Raw genomic sequence first — 25,753 nt, forward strand, 5'->3', positions numbered from 1 at the left:
AGACCGCGACTCAACGGCTCAAAGCGGACAACAATGCAGTCGGCATCGGCTAATAGTGACGCTGAACAGTTGGCTGCGAGCAATGGCAGATATCTACGGCACGAAGTCTCCCGATTGCTGCCGACTGCTACCGAGCAGAGCTACAGCGTCCGCATGTGAAGTTATAGTGAGAGATGGTGGCTACGGGTCAAACAAATGGTTTTTCGTTACAACGCTTTTTCTTAACTCTCCAGTTGAACCTCGCTATTAAAAGCCCTCAAAGTAACCGGTTCTTGAAACAACCTTTTTCTCTCTTTATTGCTATTATTTCTAGCAATAAATGTAGACATCATACAAAGGTTGAAAAATTTTTCGACGCCCTCAGACTTTTGCGTTATATACTTAAAAAAATGAAAAAATCCAACAGCCAAGTAAAGGAAATTTACGCTCCCCACAGTTCGCTGCTTTTGAGGGTTTGAATACTACAGAACATGAATCAGTATTATACTACTGTTCTAATCTCTTAAACCTCTGTCAAGAACTCTCACTATAACAGATCTTGCCACTCTTTGAGCGTTACGAGCAGGCAGTGCCATAGGGAGAAAACTCAAAGCGGAAAGTTATTTTTCCCATTACTTTATCCGTTTATAAGGGCTGCAAGCAGGTAAAGGCATATTAGGCAGACACAGACTGCAGATCAGCTAATATCTGTTTTTATAAGGGACGGTCAAAAAGTTTCCGTTTGCTGACGTTGCTACAACCTATATGCAATCTTCCACGACTCCGCTGAGGGGCAAGGGTTAGCGAGGAATTCGAACAGAGACCTGTTGATCGCCCTGTCTATTATAAACTACGAATGCATTGTCAAGTTTTTAATCTATTGTGCAATCCATAACTTCCTTTGTCTTTTATTATTTGATAAAAATGTCAAACGAATAAAAATCTTTCCTCTAAAATTCGTAGCGTTGTTTTTCTTTATATATTTCGAATGATAAATCCATTTCCAGTCTGATATACTGTATAGCTCTACTTGTTAATGGGAATTTGAATACAGTTGATTGTGTACTGACGGAACCAAAAATGCTCTTTCATACAATATAAATGAACAATTTAGATAGCGCGCAAAAGATAACAATTAACAGGAACAATTACATGACAATAGTTAAAATTCCGACAGTGAATTAAACCCACGTCGAATCTGAGTGGTCCGATCAGTTCATAAATAGGCCTGCTCGTTTTATAATGTGTTCTTCTCTTAGTTGACTCCTTTGATCACAAAACACAGCACTCAAAGATGACGTCATTGAGAAGCCACAGAACTCCAACGAAACCGGTTTTTAAAATCTTTGTCTAAAATCAAAAACCTCAGTCCATTGGTATGGCAAACTGATACATTATCAGTAAAAAAAAAAAAATACCTATTGTAACCGAGACCAAACAAATATCGAAAATTACCTGTTATTCTGAGCTAAAATAACTGTATCGGTTATAGCCGGTCGGTTTTTCCCATCTTTAGTTGTATTTCTGCTACCTGGAAAGGTATTTCTGCCTCAACAGCCGGTGCTAGTGTTGTTGTTGTACACGTACCTGCAATTCGTGTGCCCACAATGATGCTGGACAACATTGTCGGAATATAGCGTCGCCAACATTCAATCAATTTTTAATTCGGGTAAATACCAATTACGCAAAACGACTGCCAGGTTTAGAAGACTTCTCTGATGCACACTGTTTGTATGGTTCTAGATGAGATGTGGTTTGCTCACTGTGTCGTGGAAATCATGAACTAGGCAAGATCGTTCACAACGAAAGACAAACACTTCAAACAATCAAAAAAAAAAAAAAATTAACTCCTAAGAAGGAAGAGCATGAATATTGTAGTTGTCTTCAGTTCGAAGACTAGTTTGCGACGCAGCTCTCTACACTAACCTATTTATGTGGAATCCTCTTAACCTGTCAGTAACTACAGCGATCAATATCTATTTGCGGCCGACCGAAGTGGCCGAGCTGTTCTAGGAGCTACAGTCTGAAACCGCGCGACCGCTACGGTCGCAGGTTCGAATCCTGCATCGGGCATGGATGTGTGTGATGTCTTTAGGTTAGTTACGTTTAAGCAGTTCTAAGTTCTAGGGGACTGATGACCTCAGCAGTTAAGTCCCATAGTGCTCAGAGCCATTTGAACCATTTTCTATTTGCGCCTGCCCGCAGTACAAAAGGCTTAGTCTCCAGAAGAAATCCGATTGAGTACCGTCTGATCTTTTGCCTGAATCATTGTTCGTTGTGTCACTCTCCCAGATAATTCTTCGACACCTTTTGGAGGTGATTTTGCGTCTTTGAAACATCAGTCTTCGTCTATAACTGTAATGAATCGAGGTGTGTGCTAATTCCTCTACTTGAAATTCTCGTTACGAAGTCTGTTGTGTCGACTGAGCAACATCAACAGACTGTACATGATCATGTCTGGACTCACGATTATTAATATCAGACTTTAGTTCCTCGCGTACCTGAGTTTTCAACCGTTCTCAGATTTACTCGAATTTGCAATTTAAATTATCATTAATCTCATCTTGAAACAATATGAAGTTCTCTTCCTGTTTGCTACTAGATTCTTAGATACCACTACGATGTTTTACATTGTTTTATCTCGTTATTAAATTAATTTCATTATTGGATTTTCTAAAGCATTAATTATTGCATTTTCTCATCTCATCAGGTTGAGCTAGTCTTCATTCTGTAACATTATTTTTGCGAGGAGGATGGTGTATCGCAAACTTAAGAAACTAGTTACCGTCTCAACAATACGACATCAAGTTTAATAAATGTGTGGAAAAGTGAATCCAGAATTGTCGTATGATGTACATGTATTAAATAAATATCATCCACTATTCATTAATGTTTCCAGTTCCACGGCTACAGGCTGGTGTGCTACCGAAGAGGCAAAGTAAAACTGAGGACGGAAACCAGGTTGGTTGTCTTACAATCTGCTCATTAGTTACTCGATCTACCGGCGATCTTCAGCATTTTTCTACAGCACCACATTTTAACCCTCCGATAGTCGCGTATGTATCTGTGACATACATGACCTACTTTTTTTCTAATATTACCGCAATGAACAATGGTAACGGTTTGCTGGCCCACGACATTTTGTATCATACCTTTCTTATTGCTTCACAGGAATTTCAGTCTTATCCTGATACTGACAAGGTCGTAAGTGAGTCAGGTGTGGGAACGTGTACTGCCTGTAATTCTCAGATACAGCGCGCCTACTCGGGTAACGCTTTGTCGCCGCTAATGACTGCAGCTGTTGCATTGTTTGCAGCGTACGCAAGTCGGCAGTTGCGTTGTTGTCTTCTAAATGAAGCAACGTTTCGTTGTAGCTACGTGTACTCTCTTTCAAAATGAGTAAACGATATGATCTAGAAAATCCTAAGGATTTGGAAGAAGTACATCGCCTTCTTCTCGACGACGAGGTATCCATTGAAGATGAAGATGATCTTGCAGAAACTGATTCAGAAACCGAAGATATACTCGAAACACGATCTGTAGACTCAGACACAGATCATGAATTTGATGAAGAGGAAAATAATGAAGCGCAGGAAACTGATGAACATTACTATTTTGGTGAGTAGAAAAGACAATAAATATGCTTTCAGACGTAATAATAACAATATCTAATAATGGTGTAATGTACTTCTTTTTATTTTAGGTAAGGATGGAACGAAATGGAGGAAAGTGCCTTGGAAAGCAACACGGACACGGCCTCATAATATACTAACCAAACTGCATGGGGTAGTTGGAGACGCAAAGAAAATGGTAACTGAAATTGACTGCTGCAGCCTATTCATCAGTAATGATATCCTAGATCTAATTGTGGCCAACACCAACAGGCGTATAGCTGATCTAAAAGGAAACTTTGGTCGCGAGAGTGACTGCAAGGACACAGACGCAATCGAAATAAAAGCCTTTCTTGGCTTCTTATACCTTGCTGGTGTGTTCCGTGGTGGGCGACAGAAAGTTCACGACTTCTGTACAGCAGATGACCTTGGTCTGAATATTTTTAGAATGACCATGTCCGAAAAACGTTTCCTGTTCCTAATGTGTTCGTTTTGATGATGGAGCCACAAGACAAGAACGGCGCAAGACAGACAAATTAGCAGCCGTGAGGGAAATGTTCACCATGTGTTGGAATAACTGCAAGACACATTACTCCCTCGGTCAGAACGTCACAGTTGATGAGCAGCTACCAGCATTTCGAGGCCGGTGTGGATTTCGCCAGTTCATACCATCCAAACCATCTAAATATGGCATCAAAATTTTCTGCCTATGTGATGCCAAGCTTTATTATACTTACAACATGGAAATATATTGTGGATTACAACCAGAAGAACCCTTTCAGAATAACAACTCCGCCGAAGAAGTAGTTCTGAGGCTTGCCGAACCAATATATGGGACGGGTAGAAACATTACAGCAGATAACTGGTTCACTAGTTTGGAGTTAGTAAGAGAACTGCGTAAAAGGAGACTGTCGTTTGTAGGCATAATTAGAAAAAACAAGAAGGAACTGCCATCGAATTTCGTGGCACCAAAAAGTAGACAGCAATATGATAGCGTATTTGGCTACAGCAAGAATGAAACCCTTGTGTCGTATGTCCCGAAAAAAAGGGAAAACTGTAGTCCTCATTTCGAGTATGCATGTATCGTCAAGTGAGGTTTCGGAAGGTTTAGAGAAAAAACCAGCAATTATTCTACACTATAACGACACCAAATCTGGGGTTGATGTAGTTGACAAACTCTGTGCAACCTACAATGTTGGTTTGAACTCAGAATCTTTTTCTTAGCAGACTAACACCTTCACCATTACGCTAACGCATAACTCTTGGAGAACTCTAAATTTTCGTACAAAATACCGACACACTGTTGGTATGACTAGGAATTACTCACGCTTCGTCGAAGTACAATAGCAAATAAACAATTACCGCTGTTCTTTATTGCGAAAAAGCGGTTCGTGAGATTGATACAAACACCTATCCTTGCTATCGGCTGAATTAGGAGGCTTATTGCTCGTTTGATTTAATTAATTTATAGAATATGAAGCAATTGGTATAAAGAATGCTTTTTCCAAACGTTCTATAAAAGGAAGTCTGCTATCAAGATATTGCTTTTGTTCAGTTACTTTATTTATGACTGAACGTTTCTAAAACTGAAGACACTCGTCCGTGCTCTGCACTGCAGTCGACCTCTGGCAACGTCGTTCTCTGTTCATTGGCTGACTGTTTTTTGTGACGTCAGATGCGCAGAACGAACCTAAACTCGGCCGCCGTCGTAAACGACGTGCATTTAGTAGTGCTAATATGCGCCTTGTTTATGCAATAAAATACTTTTCAGGGAAAATTTATACGTACGATAGAGCATAATATATATACCGGGCAAAAATTACTCATCCCGATGTCGTAGCGGTACTAAATGTCTGGAATTCTGATTTCACTCATTGTTTCACATAGTTCTGCATATTCTCTAAGATAATGGTCCTTGTGGCAGCAGTTTATCGGAGATCGGTGGAGCAAGGAACTGAACCTAGCGACTGGAAAAAGTGCAAGTCATTCTCCTATTCAAGAGGAGTCATAGGACAGAAGTACGTAATAATAGGCCTATATTATTGACGGAAGTCTGTTGCAGAATTACGCAACACGTTTTGTGCTCACGAATTACGACGTTTTTGGAGAAGGAAAATCTCCTCTATAAAAATCAGTAAGGATTCCGCAAACAGAGAACTTGGAAAAGTCAGCTCGCTCCGTTCCTCCATTAAATGCATAGCGCTATAGACAACGGTTCTCACGTTGATGCCGTGTTCCTCAACTTCAGGAAGGCATTTGTCACCGCAACGCACTGCTATTGAGTGAAAAATAGGATAACAGCTTATCGAGTATGGGATCAGATTTGCGACTGGGTTCAAGACTTTCCTGCAGACAGAATTCAACGCATCGCTGTTAACGGAACAAAATCGACAGATGTAAAAGTAATTTCCGGAGTACTTAAAAAATGTGATAGGACCGTTAGTCTATACACGTGACCGAAACAATTTGGCACAGTTTTTGTTGTGCACGAATCAGTTATAGACTCAATAATAAACTTCCATTCAACATCAGAAAGAATCTCGACAATCTCAGTAAAACCAGGAAACTAGGCGTAGACATTAATAAATGCCTACGGTTCTGTAGATAGACGAACATCATTCCACACTTTAGAAGAGTTCAAGATTGACAGGAAAACAAGGTCAGTCATTCAACAGACATTAACAGACACAACCTCCAAAGCTAAATTCATGGGACAAACATCAGAAGCATTTCATACCCATACTGGTATTCGCCAAGCACGGATGCGACCATCATGATGCTGTAAACAGAACCTGGATTCATTAGAAAAAATGACGTTTTGCCATTCGTGCACCCAGGTTCGTCGTTGAGTACACCATTGCAGGCGCTCCTGTCTGTGATGCAGCGTCAAGGGTAACCGCAGCCATGGTCTCCGAGCTGATAGTCCATGCTGCTGCAAACGTCGTTGAACTGTTCGTGCAGATGGTTGTTGTCTTGCAAACGTCCCCATCGGTTGACTCAGGGATCGAGACGTGGCTGCACGATCCGTTACAGCCATGCGGATAAGGTGGCTGTCATCTCGACTGCTAGTGATACGAGGCCGTTGGGATCCAGCACGGCGTTCCGAATTCCCCTACTGAACGCACCGATTCCATATTCTGCTAGCAGTCATTGGATCTCGACCAACGCGAGCAGCAATGTCGCGATACGACAAACCGCAATCGCGATAGGCTACAATCCGACCTTTATCTAAGTCGGAAACGTGATTGTACGCATTTCTCCTCCTTCAACGAGGCATCACAACAACGTTTCACCAGGCAACGCCGGTCAACTGCTGTTTGTGTATGAGAAATCTGTTGGAAACGTTCCTAATGTCAGCACGTTGTAGGTGCCGCCATCGGCGCCAACCTTGTGTGAATGCTCTGAAAAGCTATTCATTTGCATATCACAGCATCTTCTTCCTGTCGGTTAAATTTCGCGTCTGTAGCACGTCATCTTCGTGGTGTAGCAATTTTAATGGCCAGTAGTGTATATAGGAACTGACATTTTCCGCGCCGTTCTGTAAGAACCGTCCGCACACGCCAAATACGTGTGCAGCGCCTCGCACGGAGCAGAGGCAAACTGCTTCCCCTCTTTCTACCCGCTGGGTCCCGCATCGGTATTCCAGACACGCCCGGACCCCGTCGTTGAGTCGCCTTGTATGCGGCGGGGCGTCTCCTTGTTAGCCAGGCGTCGGCTACTTCTTTACCTAAGGGAGCGCGTGTTCCGGAATTCTGGTTACCTCACAGACGCACTCTTTCACAGGAAAAAAAGTCACGTCATTACATGAAAGTTGACGTTTTTCCAGATTTTGCCTATAGGAATATCAGGTGTGTGTCGAGCGGTTCAACAAGACTGTGTTCCCTTTTACAGTAAACAAATCTACAGGGTGATTCAAAAAGAATACCACAACTTTAAAAATGTGTATTTAATGAAAGAAACATAATATAACCTTCTGTTATACATCATTACAAAGAGTATTTAAAAAGGTTTTTTTTCACTCGAAAACAAGTTCACAGATGTTCAATATGGCCCCCTCCAGACACTCGAGCAATATCAACCCGATACTCCAACTCGTTCCACACTCTCTGTAGCATATCAGGCGTAACAGTTTGGATAGCTGCTGTTATTTCTAGTTTCAAATCATCAATGGTGGCTGAGAGAGGTGGCCGAAACACCATATCCTTAACATACCCCCATAAGAAAAAATCGCAGCAGGGGGTAAGATCAGGGCTTCTTGGAGGCCAGTGATGAAGTGCTCTGTCACGGGCTGCCTGGCGGCCGATCCATCGCCTCGGGTAGTTGACGTTCAGGTAGTTACGGACAGATAAGCGCCAATGTGGTGGCGCTCGTAGGACTCTCCATACAGTTGATTGTGGAATTTGCAGCTCTCTGCTAGCTCTGCGAGTCGATTTTCCTGGGCTGCGAACAAATGCTTGCTGGATGCGTGCCACATTTTCATCACTCGTTCTCGGCCGTCCAGAACTTTTCCCTTTGCACAAACACCCATTTTCTGTAAACTGTTTATACCAACGTTTAATACACCACCTATCAGGAGGTTTAACACCATACTTCGTTCGAAATGCACGCTGAACAACTGTCGTCGATTCACTTCTGCCGTACTCGATAACACAAAAAGCTTTCTGTTGAGCGGTCGCCATCTTAGCATCAACTGACGCTGACGCCTAGTCAACAGCGCCTCAAGCGAACAAATGTACAAATAAATGAAACTTTATAGCTCCCTTAATTCGCCGACAGATAGTGCTTAGCTCTGCCTTTTGTCGTTGCAGAGTTTTAAATTCCTAAAGTTGTGGTATTCTTTTTGAATCACCCTGTATTACCTTACCATCGCGTGAAGGAGGGACGATGTAAGTTTCGAACAGAGAATTTTATTGAATATTGTGACCCTATTTCCTGAACTCGGAGGATTATTTTTACTCCCCTGTAACTACAGTTGGAACTTTACCTTACAGAATGCTACTGATCATACATCACAATATTTTATACACTCGTGAACTCCGGGTAATAATGACGGTATTGTTAAGTCCGGAGTCTGACAAGGAACACATTGAGTGCGAGGTCGCAAGAGCCCAACGATGTTTACAGCATTCGACTCCCCACGTACTGTCTTCCATGCAACCACGGCATTGACTACTAATTGTAACAGGGGGTGGGACCGGAGATATCCAATGTTGAGCACAGCACGAGTTGCGGAGCGTAGCTGAACTGCTTAGTCGACACTGGACACTTCGTCAGAAAGAATCCCTGGGAATTTCGCAGAGTGAAAAAGAAGTGTCAGATGAAATTGAGGTGTCAGGTCAGAGCGGTGTTCTGAACACAATTTCGACACAAGGCAGCTCAATAGGCTGTAGAGTGGAAGGGGTAAGCTAGCAATAGAACAGTGCATCACCATTGACTAGACACTCATTTATTGAAGACGTGAGTCAGGTATTACCCAAAAGGAACAATCAGTGCAAATTACAAAATAATATTCTTTTCCTTTAAGTCACTCAAACATTCAAACAGGCAAATAGCAATCATTTAACTGAAAGCCTTTTAAGAAAGCAAGACTAGAAAATTTGAATGATGAGTTAAAATCATATTTAAAAAGGCTCTGACCGAGCACATATTTTAAAACGAAATACTTCCTTTAAGGAACCAGCGATCAAAATTAATTACATAATCCTCAACAACCATATTACATCCAAGACATTTAAGATTAAACAGTAATATATAAGATTAGACAGCTGCAGTCCCAAGTTTTAAGCAGCACGTTTCAGATGGACTGCACTGCAACAGTACAAGTCCCTTGGAGGATCTCCCCACATAGGAAGTTATTGCCGCAATCGACAAAATATCATCATTCCATGTACAGACCTAAAACAAACTAAAAGCTCTCTTAAGTTTGATACAGTTAATTCCATTTCAACATAACATACATCACAAGTCTAGCCCTAGGACGGCACCGACACCCCGCAATTTAGCACGCGAAAAACTACAGCGATGCACTCTACACGTATCCTTACAAAATCCAAGAACAGAGAGCCGGCTCCCCCCAATAGCGGAACATTTAACCACGCGCAGCGTGCGGGTTTGCGGGATGCTGATCTCGCCCTTAACCTCAACACCAGTTCAAATACTAGTCAGCGTACAATCTTGAACCACCATACACATTCTTCAGTTACTGCATAGAAAGCCAGTGTGACAGGCAAACAGAGCAGCATATGATAAAAGCTTAAGCAATTTCCTTACTAGACAACTCTTATGAATAGTAGCCATAATTTTTTTTTTAAACGTGATCACACCCACAATCAAAAGACAAACAACGCCAGTCATAAGGACAGTGGCACATAAGCAAGTAGCAATGGTAACTTCTGCTTAGATTGGCTACAAAGCAGCTCGTGATTTAACACACCAGAGAACAGTCTTTACAACAAAACCATACAATAGTAAATTATTCACACGTGTACTCCCCCACGATTTCGATTCGCAAAGCCATAGACAAAACGAGGAGAACGTATCACTTAGACCAACATAATGGTGCTCTCTCAGTTACCCCAAATAACTGACTCCCTTAGTTGCACAGCAAGGAACCAGACCTAATGAAACCACCTCAGTTTTCGCCTCTAAATTGTCACAGTACAAGTGAGACTCAATCGCAAATGTAATTTTACATCACCAGTTCCCGTATAGTCTATACGAGCGCCTGATTTTCACCCGTTTATAACGGCTGGCAGCAACATCGTACGGAAAAGACCGTAGCCAGAAGCTCTTACCAATTCTCTTCTCCGAAAGCAGCCACTGCAACTCTCGGGAGCCAATGGGACATCCAATGCAAAAATCGTTTCTCCTTCACACAAATTACAGGACGCCCGCTTCCCGCTGCTTGCTACGGCGCCTTCTGTTCAGAGCCAACTTGTATATCTCCATGCGATAGGTCCGGTCCCACACTCGCTGCGTCAACCCGACAACCGTCTTCCACCACGTCCCGGAGCACACCCCCACAGGACCTCGCCTCGTCACTCCTCGCGTAGGCCCCAGAGGGCGCTGCTTACCGCCCTGACCGTGGCAGGAAAGATACACCACCAGAGTGGCACTATCGATATGAGCCGCCACTGCTCAGAAATACACTGCTGGCCACCGTAAATGCAACACCGAGAAATACAGGAGGTAGCACAACAAAATTTATTTTGTAGATAACATGTTGACCAAGTATCAAATGATTACGTTTACAGACGTCTGTGACATGTGGTTCCTGCCAGCATCAGTAGCCAGAGTAGCCGCCATTGTTGGAGATCACCGCTGCCACACGTCTCGGCATTGAGTCAAAGAGACGTTGGATGTGTTCCTGGGGTACAGCAGCCCAAGCAGCTTCCACACGTTGCCAAAGATAATCTGGTGTGGCAGCTGGGGATGTAATCTGGGTCACTCGTTGAGCAACCATGGACCACATGTTTTCTATCGGCGAAAGATCCGGAGAGCGAGCCGGCCAGGGAAGCACTTCAATCTGGTTATTGACGAAGAACCTTTGGACAATGCGTGCCACGTGTGGTCGCGCATTATCCTGTTGAAATATGGCTGTGGCCGAGCCCTGAAGGTAAGGAAGGACAACTGGCTACAGCACCTCGGATACGTAGCGCCGGCTATTTAAAGTACCGGCAATGCGTACTAGAGGCGTGCGAGAGTAATATCCAATACCGCCCCATACCATAATACCCGGTGCAAGACCAGTGTGGCGGTGCATAATGCAGCTGTCCAGCATCCTCTCTCCACGGTGTCTCCACAATCGAATCCGACCATCGTGGTGCTGCAGACAGAAGCGTGCCTCGTCAGTAAAGACAACGTCATTCCATTCTGCCGTCCACATCCGTCTGTCATCACACCATTGGCGACGGAGACGTCTGTGGTTCTGCGTCAATGGTAGACGAAGCAATGGACGTCTTGCGGACAGACCACTCTGCTGTAAACGGCTTCGAATGGTACGCGCAGACACTGGATGATGCGTTCCAGACGCAATGTGCTGTGCTATGGTTCGGGATGTCACTGAGCGATCCGTCACTGCCATGCGCCCAATTTGCCTATCAGCAGGTGCAGTGGTGCACCGAGGTGAATGCGATCGACCACGTCTGTCCGTCGTACCCTCCTGCATCCAACGGTCACATATCCGCATTACATTTGTTTGGTTTCGTCCAACACGACTAGCGATTTCTCTGTATGATAATCCACAATCTCGGTAAGCCACTATCCTTCCTCTGTCGAACTCGGATACTTGATCAAACGATGTTCGCTGTTGTCTACGAGGCATAACCGATCGTCTTGTGAAACAACCGCAAGGTAAACACACGTGCCGAACGTACACTCGTCGAAATCGCTAAGCCTTAAATGGCGCTATGAGGTGGCGCCACAGGCGCGCGTGATGTGCGTCTGCGCTGAAATTCTAATCAGTTGCATATCTCATCGCTGCAAACCCATGGTGTAAATTTCACTCGATTCGGATGCTTCCTTCAGGGTGTTGCATTTACGGTGGCCAGCAGTGTATTAGCTTTTCCGCAAGATGAGTCAGTGGAGTGTGTGGACCATGTACATGAAGAGTACAATGATGACGGTACGTGGTTAAGAAGTGAAAGTGATACTGAAACAGGTGTTGAGACATGTAGTTCATCGTCTATGTCGGACAGAGAGCCACAAATCCCATCTCCAGCGACACGTAGTAAATGACAACCGTTGTCCAAGGAGCGGTTACTAAACATAAATAGGTACATCGAAGATCATCCGCAGCATATTAAAAAAGAATTATGATCAGATTTCTATTACGTCCGCAGCAATATGACCGTGCAGCGCATAAGAGAAACTACGGATATTCAAAGGAAGACAAGGCGGTCTTGTTACAAATGCTGATGCTCGATACAACTTACAGATCGTGTATGATAGTGACCTCTTCTACGATATGGACGTCGGATTGAGCGTGACATACTAGAGTCATTCCGAAAGTAATGCCTCCTATTGTTTTGTGGTGACACTTGATGTCCACACCAGATGTCGTGGGCGTAGTGATAGCGCTTGAACCTTCCTCCTTCATTCGCAGCTGGTTACGTTGTCCTGCGATAGTTGGCGCCAGCAGAGGGGTGTTCCAAAATGGAGTCTGATATGGGCACGCGTATAAAACAGTGACGTGTGACTGAATTCCTCAGTGCTGAAGAAACTGCGCCGATTGAATCCATCCCCGCTTGCAAAAGGTGTATGGAGACGAGACATGAGCAATGAGAACTAATGGCTGCGTCATTTTCAACGTGGTGAGAAGAGTGTGCATGGCAAGCCGCGATCTGGTCGACCGTGCACGGCTGTCATCCCTCGCAATGGAGGGCGACATGATTAACCCACTCGTGCTGATCGGCGGATAACGACCGGAGATTTGTGTGCAAAGCTGAATGTCGGCTGCAATGTCTGGAAACAATGTTGGAACATCTTGGTTATCGCAAAGTCTGTGCGAGATGGGTCCCGCGAATGCTTACAGAAGAACAAAAAACTCATCGAATGGAAATTTGTCGAGACCTGCGGGACCAATATGAAGCTGTAGGTGACGATTTTCTAAATAGCATCGTCACCGGAGATGTGGATGGTTGCATAACTTGAAACAGAGCTGCAGAATGTGAAGACGTAAGATAACGAATTTTCAAGCAAAGTGTCAACTTGACTGGACCGTGGACTTATTTCAAAGAATATTCTTAAAAATTCAATTTATTTACTAGCGATTCATCAAGAACATTAACACATTTAATCACACTATGTGAGTTGCCAGGGAGTAACTGATGAAATCAAAATCAAATTGCTTTTAACAAATGGGAATTTTATTACTAAAACCTTTTTTTTTAGAAAGATTTAAAATTATGAGCAGAATGCACCCTCTAAATATCAAGTTACAATTTATTCAGAGGCAGAAAGAAACAAATTTTTGAGTGTATGAGCTTTCAGGCAGAGAACCTTGCCGCTCCCTTTTGACACGGCCATAGTTATGACCGCTCACAACAGCCTCTGAAAGACTACCCAGGTGCAAATCTGCAACACACCTTTAAGTAATTGTTTTAACCATTTACACAAGCACACAAACGATGTACCCCGTAGGAGGGATGGAAATGGTACAAAACACTAACAATTAAAATGTTAACCTTGCCACCGAAGGTTCAACTTGATTTTAACTTCTAATAAAAGTCTTATGGTGGAAGGGTGGCAACTTTATATACTAAATGACCATTTAAATAAAAGCCGATGAAATGCAATCTTATATAAAATTATACAAGGTTGGCCAAACGAGTTAACATGCTCTACAGTAGACATATAACCGCCTCTAAAGATGATAGGCAAGATGAAAACATATTTTAGGAATTAGGCCGTTACACTCCAAGCAATAAATTCGTTAGCACACCGAATCCGACAAACATGGCAGAGGCAGCTATTGACGTACGGCAGATTGATAGCGAGATTACCGAACAACCGGAACCGCAGGTTGCTCTAACCCACCCCTGCTCCACAAGGGAAAAACGCACCACTCAATTCTTAAATAACCACCTTCCCGCGGTTAGGCAAATGGAGAAGAATGGTGGGACGACCCCAAAGCAAAACGTCTGGTGACCTCACCAAGAAAACAAGTAGAATTTAACAAGAGTAAATCAAACAACATATCACCATTCACTTAACTTCTAAAAAGCTGCAATTTCTCAAGAAAACCTGCCGCAACACCCCCAAATAGCTCTCCCGAACCGTCCGCTGCCAGCCGATTCAACGGACGCAGGAAGGCGCGCCGATCTCCCGTCTCACGGCGTCGCAGCTCGCACCGGCCAGACTGATGTCGTGGGTTGACTCCTATTGCTCTCGTGTCGATCGCAAAGTCACTACCCCTCGCCATACGCCGCGGTGACCTCACATGCGCCGACGTTCGAGACGGACAAGTCATCTTGTGTCTCGGTGCGCGACCGACCAACCGGTCGAGCCAACATCCAGTGACCATTGTCCGAGCAAACTGGAGCAGACTGGCGGCCTAACGCGCAGACTCAGATGCAGGAACTAAGCCCAGACCGGGCGACCACTCGCTGAGTTCTCTTACTGCCTAACAAATACGGACGAGTGACAGACCCACACTGACCGACTGACGAGTTTATTTTTTCTTTTATTAAATTTCAATTCCCCCCGAAGGGGGCTGGCTGGCAGCAGCTTATTACGCTGCTCTACAGCCTACAGACTTTTTTTAAAAAACGGAAGAAGAAAAGAAACAAGAAAAACAGGCGATAAAAAGGTGACTTAAAGTGTAAAATGGCGGAAAGTTAAAACAGAAAGCAAAGGGGTTGGCAATGTTAATAAAATACACAGGAATCAGACAAGTAACATAGTAGACACACAATTAAAAAAACATGGCGACCGTCTGGTTTCTGTTCGCAAGAGATAAAAAAAAAAAAAAAATCACACCTAGCAACAGTATGATGGCCGTTCGCAACATGTCCCAAAAGACACACAACACGGAACACTCACTGTAAAACATGGCACAAAGATGGTGGCACAAAGGTGACACTCCCGAGCCAAGGGCAGACAGGGTGAGGGGGACCTGGAGGAGGGGGAAAAACAAGGAGGGAGGACAGGAAAAAACGAAAAAAGGGGGGGACCAAGGAGGGATTGGACTCATTAGGGAGGAGAGGGGCAGGGCAGACGCGAGAGGGAAAGAGAAAAGACAGAGGAGGGAAATGCAAAAGGATTCGGGGGAGAGAAGGGGGCAGAGAGAGGGGAGGTGGCGAAAAAAGAGGGGGGCCTGGGAAAAGGACAGAGGAAAGGAGGGGGAGTGAGGATCACAGTTGATAGGAGGGATAAATGGAGGGAGAGAGGGCATCGTCCGGGAGGGGGAGTTGATGGAAGCCACCTTGGGAAAGGAGATGAAGGGTGTAGAGATGGAGGGTAGGGGGGACACAACAGTGAAGACATGGCAGGGGGTGGGGATGGGAGAGGATAGGAGCAACCAGGGGGTGAGGGGGATCAAGGAGGCGGGAGGTGTAGAGGATGCGGATATGTTTGAGGAATAGGAGCAGATGGGGGAAAGGAATGAGGTCAAGGAGGATCCGCATGGGGGAAAGGAGGCGTATACGGAAGGCGAGGCAGAGTGCATGAGGCTCAAGGATCTGGAGGGACTTATAGAATTTGGCGGGGGGGGGGGGGGGCAGATATCCAGGTGGGACTGGCATAACAGAGGATGGGGCAGATTAAGGATTTGTAGGTGTGAAGGATGGTAGAGGGGTGCAACCCCCATGTCTGGCCAGAGAGGGGTTTGAGGAGTTGGAGGCGGTTGTGGGCTTTGGATTGGATGGAGCGGAGATGAGGGATCCAGGTGAGGTGATGGTCAATGGTGAGGGTGGGGATGATGCGGACAGGATGGGAGCAGACAGTAAGGGAGGAATCCAGGAGCCGGAAGGAGTGAGTGGTACGACCTACGATGATTGCCTGGGTCTTGGAAGAATTGATTTTCAGGAGCCACTGGTTACACCATGCAGCAAAAAGGTCAAGGTGATTCTGGAGAAGGCATTGGGACCGTTGGAGGGTAGGAGCGAGGGCGAGGAATGCGGTGTCAGCGGCACACTGCAAGAGGTGTACTCGAAAGGGGGGGGGGGGGGGTTAGGGCATATCTGCCGTGTACAGGAGGTAGAGGAGAGGGGAGAGGAGAGGAGAGGAGAGGACAGAGCCCTGGGGTAGAAGGTGTAGGAAGTGGCATTATGGAGGGGCGGCAGGAGAGGAAGGAGGCCATCAGACGGATGTAGTTGATAGGAAGCGCGTAGGTTTGGAGTTCAAACACGAGACCGGGATGCCAAACTGGCGAGCTCTTAGAGCCCCTCAAATGCACGTGAACAGGCTACCTTTCCCCTTTCCCACCAGAAGGAGACACCAAAACCTGTGATTGCCACAGCGGGGCCACCGCCAGAAACGGACGGCGACTTACACTACATGCTACGGCGAGGTCTTCAAAACAGCAATTTTTACCATGGCTCAGCGTCAATACTTACTTTGGCTACAATTGATTTATCTCATGTGCTTAATATTTTTTGCTTATTTTATCTGACAATAGCTCTTGAACCAGCTAAGTTCAATGTATTTTTATTTTTCATTCTTGTCATTGTAGTTTTAATTATGAAATTTTGTATTGTTATTGTTATTTTATTTTCAACCGATTGGTTAGCGATGATATCCTATCAAAAGTAGGTGGGGCCTCCAGTATATAAGTAAGACTTGCACTGCTCTATCTAGCAGTGATTTACCACGTGATAATACAGCATTTTGGTAATTCATTGTTTTATAACGAAACAGATTCAGAAGGATGTAGGTTGCAGTAGGTACTGGGAGATGAAGACGTTTGCACAGGAAAGAGTACCATGAACAGCTCCATCAAACCAGTCTCTGGACTGAAGACCACAACAACTTACTAGTTTTGTATAATTTTCTTTAATACGGGGTGTTGCAAAAAGGTACGGCCAAACTTTCAGGAAGCATTCTTCGCACACAAAGAAAGAAAATATGTTATGTGGACATGTGTCCGGAAACGCTTACTTTCCATGTTAGAACTCATTTTATTACTTCTCTTCAAATCACATTTAATCATGGAATGGAAACACACAGCAACAGAACGTACAAGCGTGACTTCAAACACTTTGTTACAGGAAATGTTCAAAATGTCCTTCGTTAGCGAGGATACATGCAGCCAGCCTCCGTCGCATGGAATCCCTGACGCGCTGATGCAGCCCTGGAGAATGGCGTATTGTATCACAGCCGTCCACAATACCAGCACGAAAAGTCTCTACATTTGGTACCGGGGTTGCGTAGACAAGAGGTTTCGAATACCCCCATAAATTAAAGTCAAGAGGGTTGAGGTCAGGAGAGCGTGGAAGCCATGGAATTGGTCCGCCTATACCAATCCATCGGTCACCGAATCTGTTGTTGGGAAGCGTACGAACACCTCCACTGAAATGTGCAGGAGCTCCATCACGCATGAACCACATGTTGTGTCGTACTTGCAAAGGCACATGTTCTAGCAGCACAGATAGAGTATCCCGTATGAACTCATGATAACGTGCTCCATTGAGCGTAGGTGGAAGAACATGGGGCCCAATCAAGACAGCCTGCCGCGGTGGCCGAGCGGTTCTAGGCACTTCAGTCCGGAACCGCGCAACTTCTTCGGTCGCAGGTTCGAATCCTGCCTCGGGCTTGGGTGTGTGTGATGTCCTTAGGTTAGTTAGGTTTAGGTAGTTTTAAGTTCTAGGGGCCTGATGGCCTCAGATGTTAAGTCTCAAGGGCTCAGAGCCATTTTAGAGCCAATCAAGATATCACCAACAATGCCTGCCCAAACGTTCACAGAAAATCTGTGTTGATGACGTGATTGCACAATTGCGTGCGGATTCTCGTCAGCCCACACATGTTGATTGTGAAAATTTACAATTTGATCACGTTGGAATGAAGCCTCATCCGTAAAGAGAACATTTGCACGGAAATTAGGATTGACTCATTGTTAGATGAACCATTCGCCGAAGTGTACCCGTGGAGGCCAATCAGCTGCTGATAGTGCCTGCACACGCTGTACATGGTACGGAAACAACTGGTTCTCCCGTAGCACTCTCCATACAGTGACGTGGTCAACGTTACCTTGTACAGCAGCAACGTCTCTGACGCTGACATTAGGGTTATCGTCAACAGCACGAAGAATTGCCTCGTCCATTGCAGGTTTCCTCGTCGTTCTAGGTCTTCCCCAGTCGCGAGTCATAGGCTGGAATGTTCCGTGTTCCCTAAGACGCCGATCAATTGCTTCGAACGTCTTCCTGTCGGGACACCTTCGTTCTGGAAATCTGTCTCGATACAAACGTACCGCGCCACGGCTATATCCCCGTGCTAATCCATACATCAAATGGGCATCTGCCAACTCCGCATTTGTAAACATTGCACTGACTGCAAAACCACGTTCGTGATGAACACTAACCTGTTGATGCTACGTACTGATGTGCTTGATGCTAGTACTGTAGAGCAATGAGTCGCATGTCAACACAAGCACCGAAGTCAACATTACCTTCCTTCAATTGGGCCAACTGGCGGTGAATCGAGGAAGTACAGTACGTACTGACGAAACTAAAATGAGCTCTAACATGGAAATTAATCGTTTCCAGACACATGTCCACATAACATCTTTTCTTTATTTGTGTATGAGGGATGTATCCTGAAATTTTGGCCGTACCTTTTTGTATCACCCTGTATATGTAGCCCTCTGATGTGACTGTCTTTGACTTGTAGGTCTGAAGATGGCCACAGGAGTTTTCGAAACCGGTTGTCAGAATAAATAAATTTGTGATCAAGACTGATTTTAATAGTAATAACATTCATCACTGTCTGGTCCCGCGATGTATTCAAAAGTAAATAAAATGTTATTTATTAATATAACATACTAATTTATGCAGGTTACCACTCGACAGTAAGGTCAGTGGTGGAAGATGTGGTAAAGTGTCCAGAACGGTAAAAGTCGCCATTGCATGTTTTTTTTTGCCCTAAACAGTGCTGCTACCTTGCAAGTATTAGTCACACTAGTTCTGATACACATCGGCATTGTTGTCAATAAGATTGACATTTTTTAGTGAAAACTTATTTTAGTTGTCTGACTGAAAATAAGTCGTTACATCATTCATGTCGCCTCACTTGCGTGAGGAGTAATAATCAACGTTTAAACTAAGTATGGCCAAAGTGTTCACCCCACTGAGAGCTGGCTACTTCCAAAATACACGTGTAGTACAACAGATAAAACTGATTTCCAAACCCTTTTATGTAAAGAACGATCATCCGCCATTCTGTCTCTCTGTGATAGTTTTGAATTAATTAAATTACATTACTTAAAACCGTCTCTGTCCCGTTATATTTTGCCAAACACACTTTGTGAAAACTGTCTGCTGCAGCTACTTGCTGTTCTTAATTCAAATGGCTCCAAGCACTACGGGACTTAACATCTGAGGTCATCAGTTCCCTACACTTAGAACTACTTAAACCTAACTAACTTAAGGACAACATACACATCCAAGCTCGAGGCAGGATTCGAACTTGCGACCGTAGCAGCAGCGCGGTTCCGAACTGAAACGCCTAGAACCGCTCGGCCACAGCTGCCGGATTACTTGGTAACGTCTCGGAAATGTTCCCGGAAATCACGAAAACAAACATGACTTCCTGTTGCTATGGCTCTTACGTGCGGAGAAGTGGTCACTATTTATGCTTTCGTAAAAACGTGTGTGGTTTCAATATATTTTTTTCTTTTTCACCTAAAACTGTTTGGTCTGATGTAATATTTAGATTCAAAACGTGTACGTGTTAAGCTTCTACCAATAGTCATGGTTTGGTGAAAATTGAATTTCTCTTTGGGCACCACTCCCCCCTCCACGTTCCTTCTATGTGACCCGAGGCGTCACGCTAAAATGTGATTATTGGCTCGTAAGGGGGGGTAGGACGTCAAACGGGCCGACTTGGAGCAGGAGAGGCACCACAGGACATTTCAATTTCCACTGTCTACACTTTTACGAATAAATTCATATAACTTTGTCAGCATGACCAGGAAGGATTCAGGATTCGCAATCATAGCAGTGGAAGTTCAAAAAAATAACAAAATATTTTTTTTTACATGTGAAAGTACATCATTTTTTCACTTCTATTGGCTGCGTTTGTTGCTATCGGTACACGTTTCTTCATAAGAAAGAGAAATTCTTCAATGAATTTTGCACATCATACAAACCATACTTCCAGGTGTATGAAACTCTAGAAATTATTTAATTTATGAAAAAATGAACGTGCTGTTACATTTTAAACTTCATGTTTAGAAAAACCTCAAATTTTATAGTTAATTATCTCCATTTTTACCACAGTTTTTAATAGATTAGGAAAATTCTAGAATTTCGTATGGTTTGTATGCTGCGCAAAATTCATCGAAGAATCTCCCTTACTTATGAAGAAAAAAGTACCTATAGCAACGAATGCAGCCAATGGTAAATGAAAAAAAGGTGAAATACAAATGTAAAAAATAAATTATTTTCTTATACTTTTGAACTTCCACCACTATAAGTCTAAATCCTGAATCCTTTCTGGTCATTCTGACAAAGTTTTATGAATTTATTTTTACAAGTATAGGCAGTGTAAATTAAAAATTCCTGTGGTGTCTCTCCTGTTCCAAGTCGTCCGGTTTGACGTCCTACCCCCTTAAGCAAGCCGGCCGGAGTGGCCGTGCGGTTAAAGGCGCTGCAGTCTGGAACCGCAAGACCGCTACGGTCGCAGGTTCGAATCCTGCCTCGGGCATGGATGTTTGTGATGTCCTTAGGTTAGTTAGGTTTAACTAGTTCTAAGTTCTAGGGGACTAATGACCTCAGCAGTTGAGTCCTATAGTGCTCAGAACCATTTGAACCATTTTGAACCTTAGAAGTTTAGTCCCATAGTTCTCAGAGCCTTGTTGTTGTTGTTGAGCCCTTAAGCAAAAGCGTTCGACGATCACCGTCTTAGATTCTGCGACTGAATACTTGTTGCAATAATAAAGGATATTTCTTTCATAACTTGTTTAAAATAATTTGAAGTTTCATCTGTAATAACGACTTGCCAAAATGACATTTTAACAAAACGTGATGGGTGTACACTAATATGATAAGAAATACAACAACCACACAAGAACAAGGAACTAAGGTCACGCACTAAAAGATCAGGAAATATGAAAATAAATGCAGAAATGAAGTCACAAGTTCGGATGAATATACAATCCATAAAAAAATTTAGAGTTATGGAGCACTAGGGGAAAGACCGGTGGATTCACCATGAAAGAGCGGGAGAGATCAAATAGAGACTCACTGCAGGTAACTGAGGCACTGAACCAGAGGACGAAACAGAGAAATGTCTCACACTTGAAGAAAGAAGAAGACGAAGAAGAAAACGAAGATAACATCTCTTTACAAAAGTATAATACACTGAAGCGCCAAAGAAACTGGTATAGGCATGCGTATTCAAATAGAGAGATAGGCAATCAGGTATAATACGGCACTGCGGTCAGCCACGCTTATATATGTCAACAAGTATCTGGCGCAGTTGTTGTAACTAGGCTGTTTAGGTTTTTATATTGGTAACGGTACGTAGCGCTCTGTATGAAAATCACTGGCTGTGCTGTGTGCAGTCTGTGGCTGTTTGGCGTTGTTGTAATATTTGCTATTGTACTGTTGGGCAGTTGGATGTGTACAGCGCTTAGCGTTGTGCAGTTGGAGGTGAGGCGCCAGCAGTGGTGGATGTGCGGAGAGAAATCGCGGAGTTTTGAGAGCGGATGATCTGGACGTGTGTCCATCAGAGACAGTAAATTTGTAAGACTGGATGCCATGAACTGCTATTTATATTATGACTTTTGAACACTATTAAGGTAAATACATTGTTTGTTCGCTATCAAAATCTTTCATTTGCTAACTACGCCTATCAGTAGTTAGTGCCTTCAGTAGTTTGAATCTTTTATATAGCTGGCAGTTGTGGCGCTCGCTGTATTGCAGTAGTTCGAGTATCGAAAATTTTTGTGAGGTAAGTGATTTGTGAAAGGTATAGGTTAATGTTAGTCAGGGCCATTCTTTTGTAGGGATTATTGAAAGTCAGATTGCGTTGCGCTAAAAATATTGTGTGTCAGTTTAAGCACAGTCATTTATAATTTTTCTAATGGGACATTTCATTGTTAGATCGGTTACAGGCACTGCAAAGATAGGTTATCAAGATTTAAGGGAGTTTATACGTGGTGTTATAGTCGGCGCACCAGCGATGAGACACAGCATCTCCGAGGTAGCGAAGAAGTGGAGATTTTTCCCGTACGACCGTTTCACGAGTGTAGAGTGAATATCAGGACTCCGGTAGAACATCAAATTTCCGACATAGTGGCGGCCAGTAAAAATCCAGCAAGAACGGGACCAACGACGACTGAAGACAATCGTTCAACGAGACAGAAGTGCAACCCTTCCGCAGACTGCTGCAGATTTAAATGTTTGGCCATCAACACGTCAACATGTGAACCATACAACGAAACATCATCGATATGGGTTTTCGGAGCCGAAGACCGACTCGTGTACCATTGGTGACAGCACGGCACAAAGCTTTACTTGTCACCTGGGCCCATCAACACCGACATTGGACTGTTGATGGCTGGAAAAATGTTGCTTGGTCGGACGAGTCTCGTTTCAAATTGTATCGAGCGGATGAACGTGTACAGGTATGGAGAAAACTTCAGGAATCCAAGGACCTTGCATGTCAACAGGGAAGTGTTCAAGCTGGTGAAGGCTCTGTAAGGGTGTGGCACGTGTGCCGTTACAGTGATATTGGGCCAGGTGACACGTACGTAAGCATCATGTCTGATCATCTGCATCCATTCATGTCCATTGTGCATTTTGACGGACTTGGACAATTCCAGCAGGACAATGCGACGACCCACACGTCCAGAATTGCGACAGAGTGGTTCCAGGAACATTCTTCTAAGCTTAAACACTACCGCTGGGCACCAATCTTTCCGGACATGAATATTATGGAGCACATGTGGGATACCTTGCAACGTTCTGTTCAAAAGAGATCTCCATAGCCGGCCTGAGTGGCCGAGGGGTTCTAGACGCTACATTCGGGAACCGCGCGACCGCTACAGTCGCAGGTTCGAATCCTGCTTTGGGCATGGGTGTGTGTGATGTCCTTAAGTTAGTTAGGTTTAAGTAGTTCTAGGTTCTAGGGGACTGATGACCTCAGAAGTTAAGTCCCATAATGCTCAGGGCCATTTGAAACATTTTTTGAGATCTCCACACCCTCGTACTCTTACCGATTTATGGACGCCCCTGCAGAATTTGTGGTGTCATTTCCTTCCAGCACTACTTCAGACATTTGTCGAGTTCATGCCACGTAGTACTGCGGCACTTATATGTGCTCGAGGGGGGGGGGGGGGGAGCTTACACGGTATTAGGCAGGTGTACCAGTTTCTTTGGCTCCTCAGTGTACAATGCTTGACAGAAAAGGGAAGCACCTAGAAGACATAAGTGGATGTCAGTATGTAAATGGTTAGAGTTGCAGTTCTGTGTGACAGATACAATGGCAACCGGAGAGCGTTAGTGTAGTTCATATTTACCAGGCCGGGTAGCGTATATGTGGGGCGTGATCATCGCCAGATGTTGAGTGATCACTGTGAATAACACAGAGATGCCACCTACTCGTGTGAGAGAGTGTTATCAGCATCTGACAGAGTTTGAAACGGGGTCTCGTTGTAGGTCTTCATTCGTCCGATGGGCCGAATAGTACAGTATCTAGATTTGAGGAGCAAGCGGATGTGACAGACCCTATTTTGGACTGCATTGGAACGTGAGGACGCATTCGTCTTCAGGGTTCCGGTCCACTACGTCTCACCACACCATGGGAGGACCGCCGTATTGTGAGCCGAGAGCATTGTAATGCCTTGAAGTTTGCACCTGCCGTTCTACAACAAGTAATGGATCCTGCAACTTTGTTTGTAATCGCGCACCGTTGGTAGGAGATTAGCGGCAGCCAGACTAGGGAGTTACCGTCCCATACGTAGGCTGACGTCAGAACCACAACGTAAACGGCTGCGTTTGGAGTGGGGCCATGACAGGGATGTACTGACTGCTGATGAATGCCGATTCGTTCTGTTCGTTGATGATTCGCGATCTGCGCCACCCCAGATGATTATAGCCACCGAGTATGGAGTCAATCTGAGGATAGGTCCCATTCTTTCGTTTTGGAGAGGAACAGAAGTGTTGGTCCTTGTGTCAAGGTGTGGGGAGCCATCGTATGAGTTGAAGTCATGGCTGACAATGAGCGAGGGAGCTCTGATAGCGGAGTGCTAGATCAAAGACTTCACGCATCGTTCAGGGGTACCTCTCATGCGACAGAATCATGGTGCCATTTTTCAACACGACAATTCTCGAACTGACTAGGTCTTGTCCCTATGAAAGGTTCGACTAATGTTGAGGCACTCCCGTGGCGATACTACACTATTGGCCATTAAAATTGCTACACCAAGAAGAAATTCAGATGATAAACGGGCATTCATTGGACAAATATGTTATACTAGACTGACATGTGACATTTTGACGCAGTTTGGGTGCATAGATCCTGAGAAATCAGTACCCAGAACAACCACCTCTGGCTATAATAACGGCATTGATACACTGGGCATTGAGTCCAACAGAGCTTGGATGGCGTGTACAGGTACAACTGCCCGTGCAGCTTCAACACGATACCACAGTTCATCAAGAGTGGCGTATTGTGACGAGCCAGTTGCTCGGCCACCATTGACCAGACGTTTTCAATTGGTGAGAGGTCTGGAGAATGTGCTGGCCAGGGCAGCAGTCGAACATTTTCTGTATCCAGAAAGGCCCGCACAGGACCTGCAACATGCGGTCGTGCATTATCGTGCTGAACTGTAGGGTTTCGCAGGGATTGAATGAAGGGTAGAGCCACAGTTCGTAACACATATGAAATGTAACGTCCACTGTTCAAAGTGCCGTCAATACGAACAAAAGGTGACCGAGACGTGTAACTAATGGCACCCCATACCATCACGCTGGGTGATACGGCTGTATGGCGATGAGGAATACACAGTTCCATTGTGCGTTCACCGCGATGCGATGCGACCATCATGATGCTGTAAACAGAACCTGGATTCGTCCGCAAAAATGACGTTTTGCCATTCGTGCACCCAGGTTCGTCGTCGAGTACACCATCGCAGGCGCTCCTGTGTGTGGTGCAGCGTCCAGGGTAACCGCAGCCATGGTCTCCGAGCTGATTGTCCATGCTGCTCCAAACGTCGTTGAACTGTTCGTGCAGATGGTTGTTGTCTTGCAAACGTCCCCATCGGTTGACTCAGGGATCGAGACGTGGCTGCACGATTCGTTACAGCCGTGCGGATAAGATGCATGTCATCTCGACTGCTAGTGATACGAGGCAGTTGGGATCCAGCACGGTCTTCCGTATTACTCTCCTGAACCCACCGATTCCATATTCTGCTAACAGTCATTGGATGTCGACCAACGCGAGCAGCAATGTCGCGATACGATAAACCGCAATCGCGATAGGCTATAATCATACCTTTATCAAAG

This window comes from Schistocerca americana, chromosome 9 (assembly GCF_021461395.2).
Source record: "Schistocerca americana isolate TAMUIC-IGC-003095 chromosome 9, iqSchAmer2.1, whole genome shotgun sequence".
Taxonomy (NCBI): domain Eukaryota; kingdom Metazoa; phylum Arthropoda; class Insecta; order Orthoptera; family Acrididae; genus Schistocerca; species Schistocerca americana.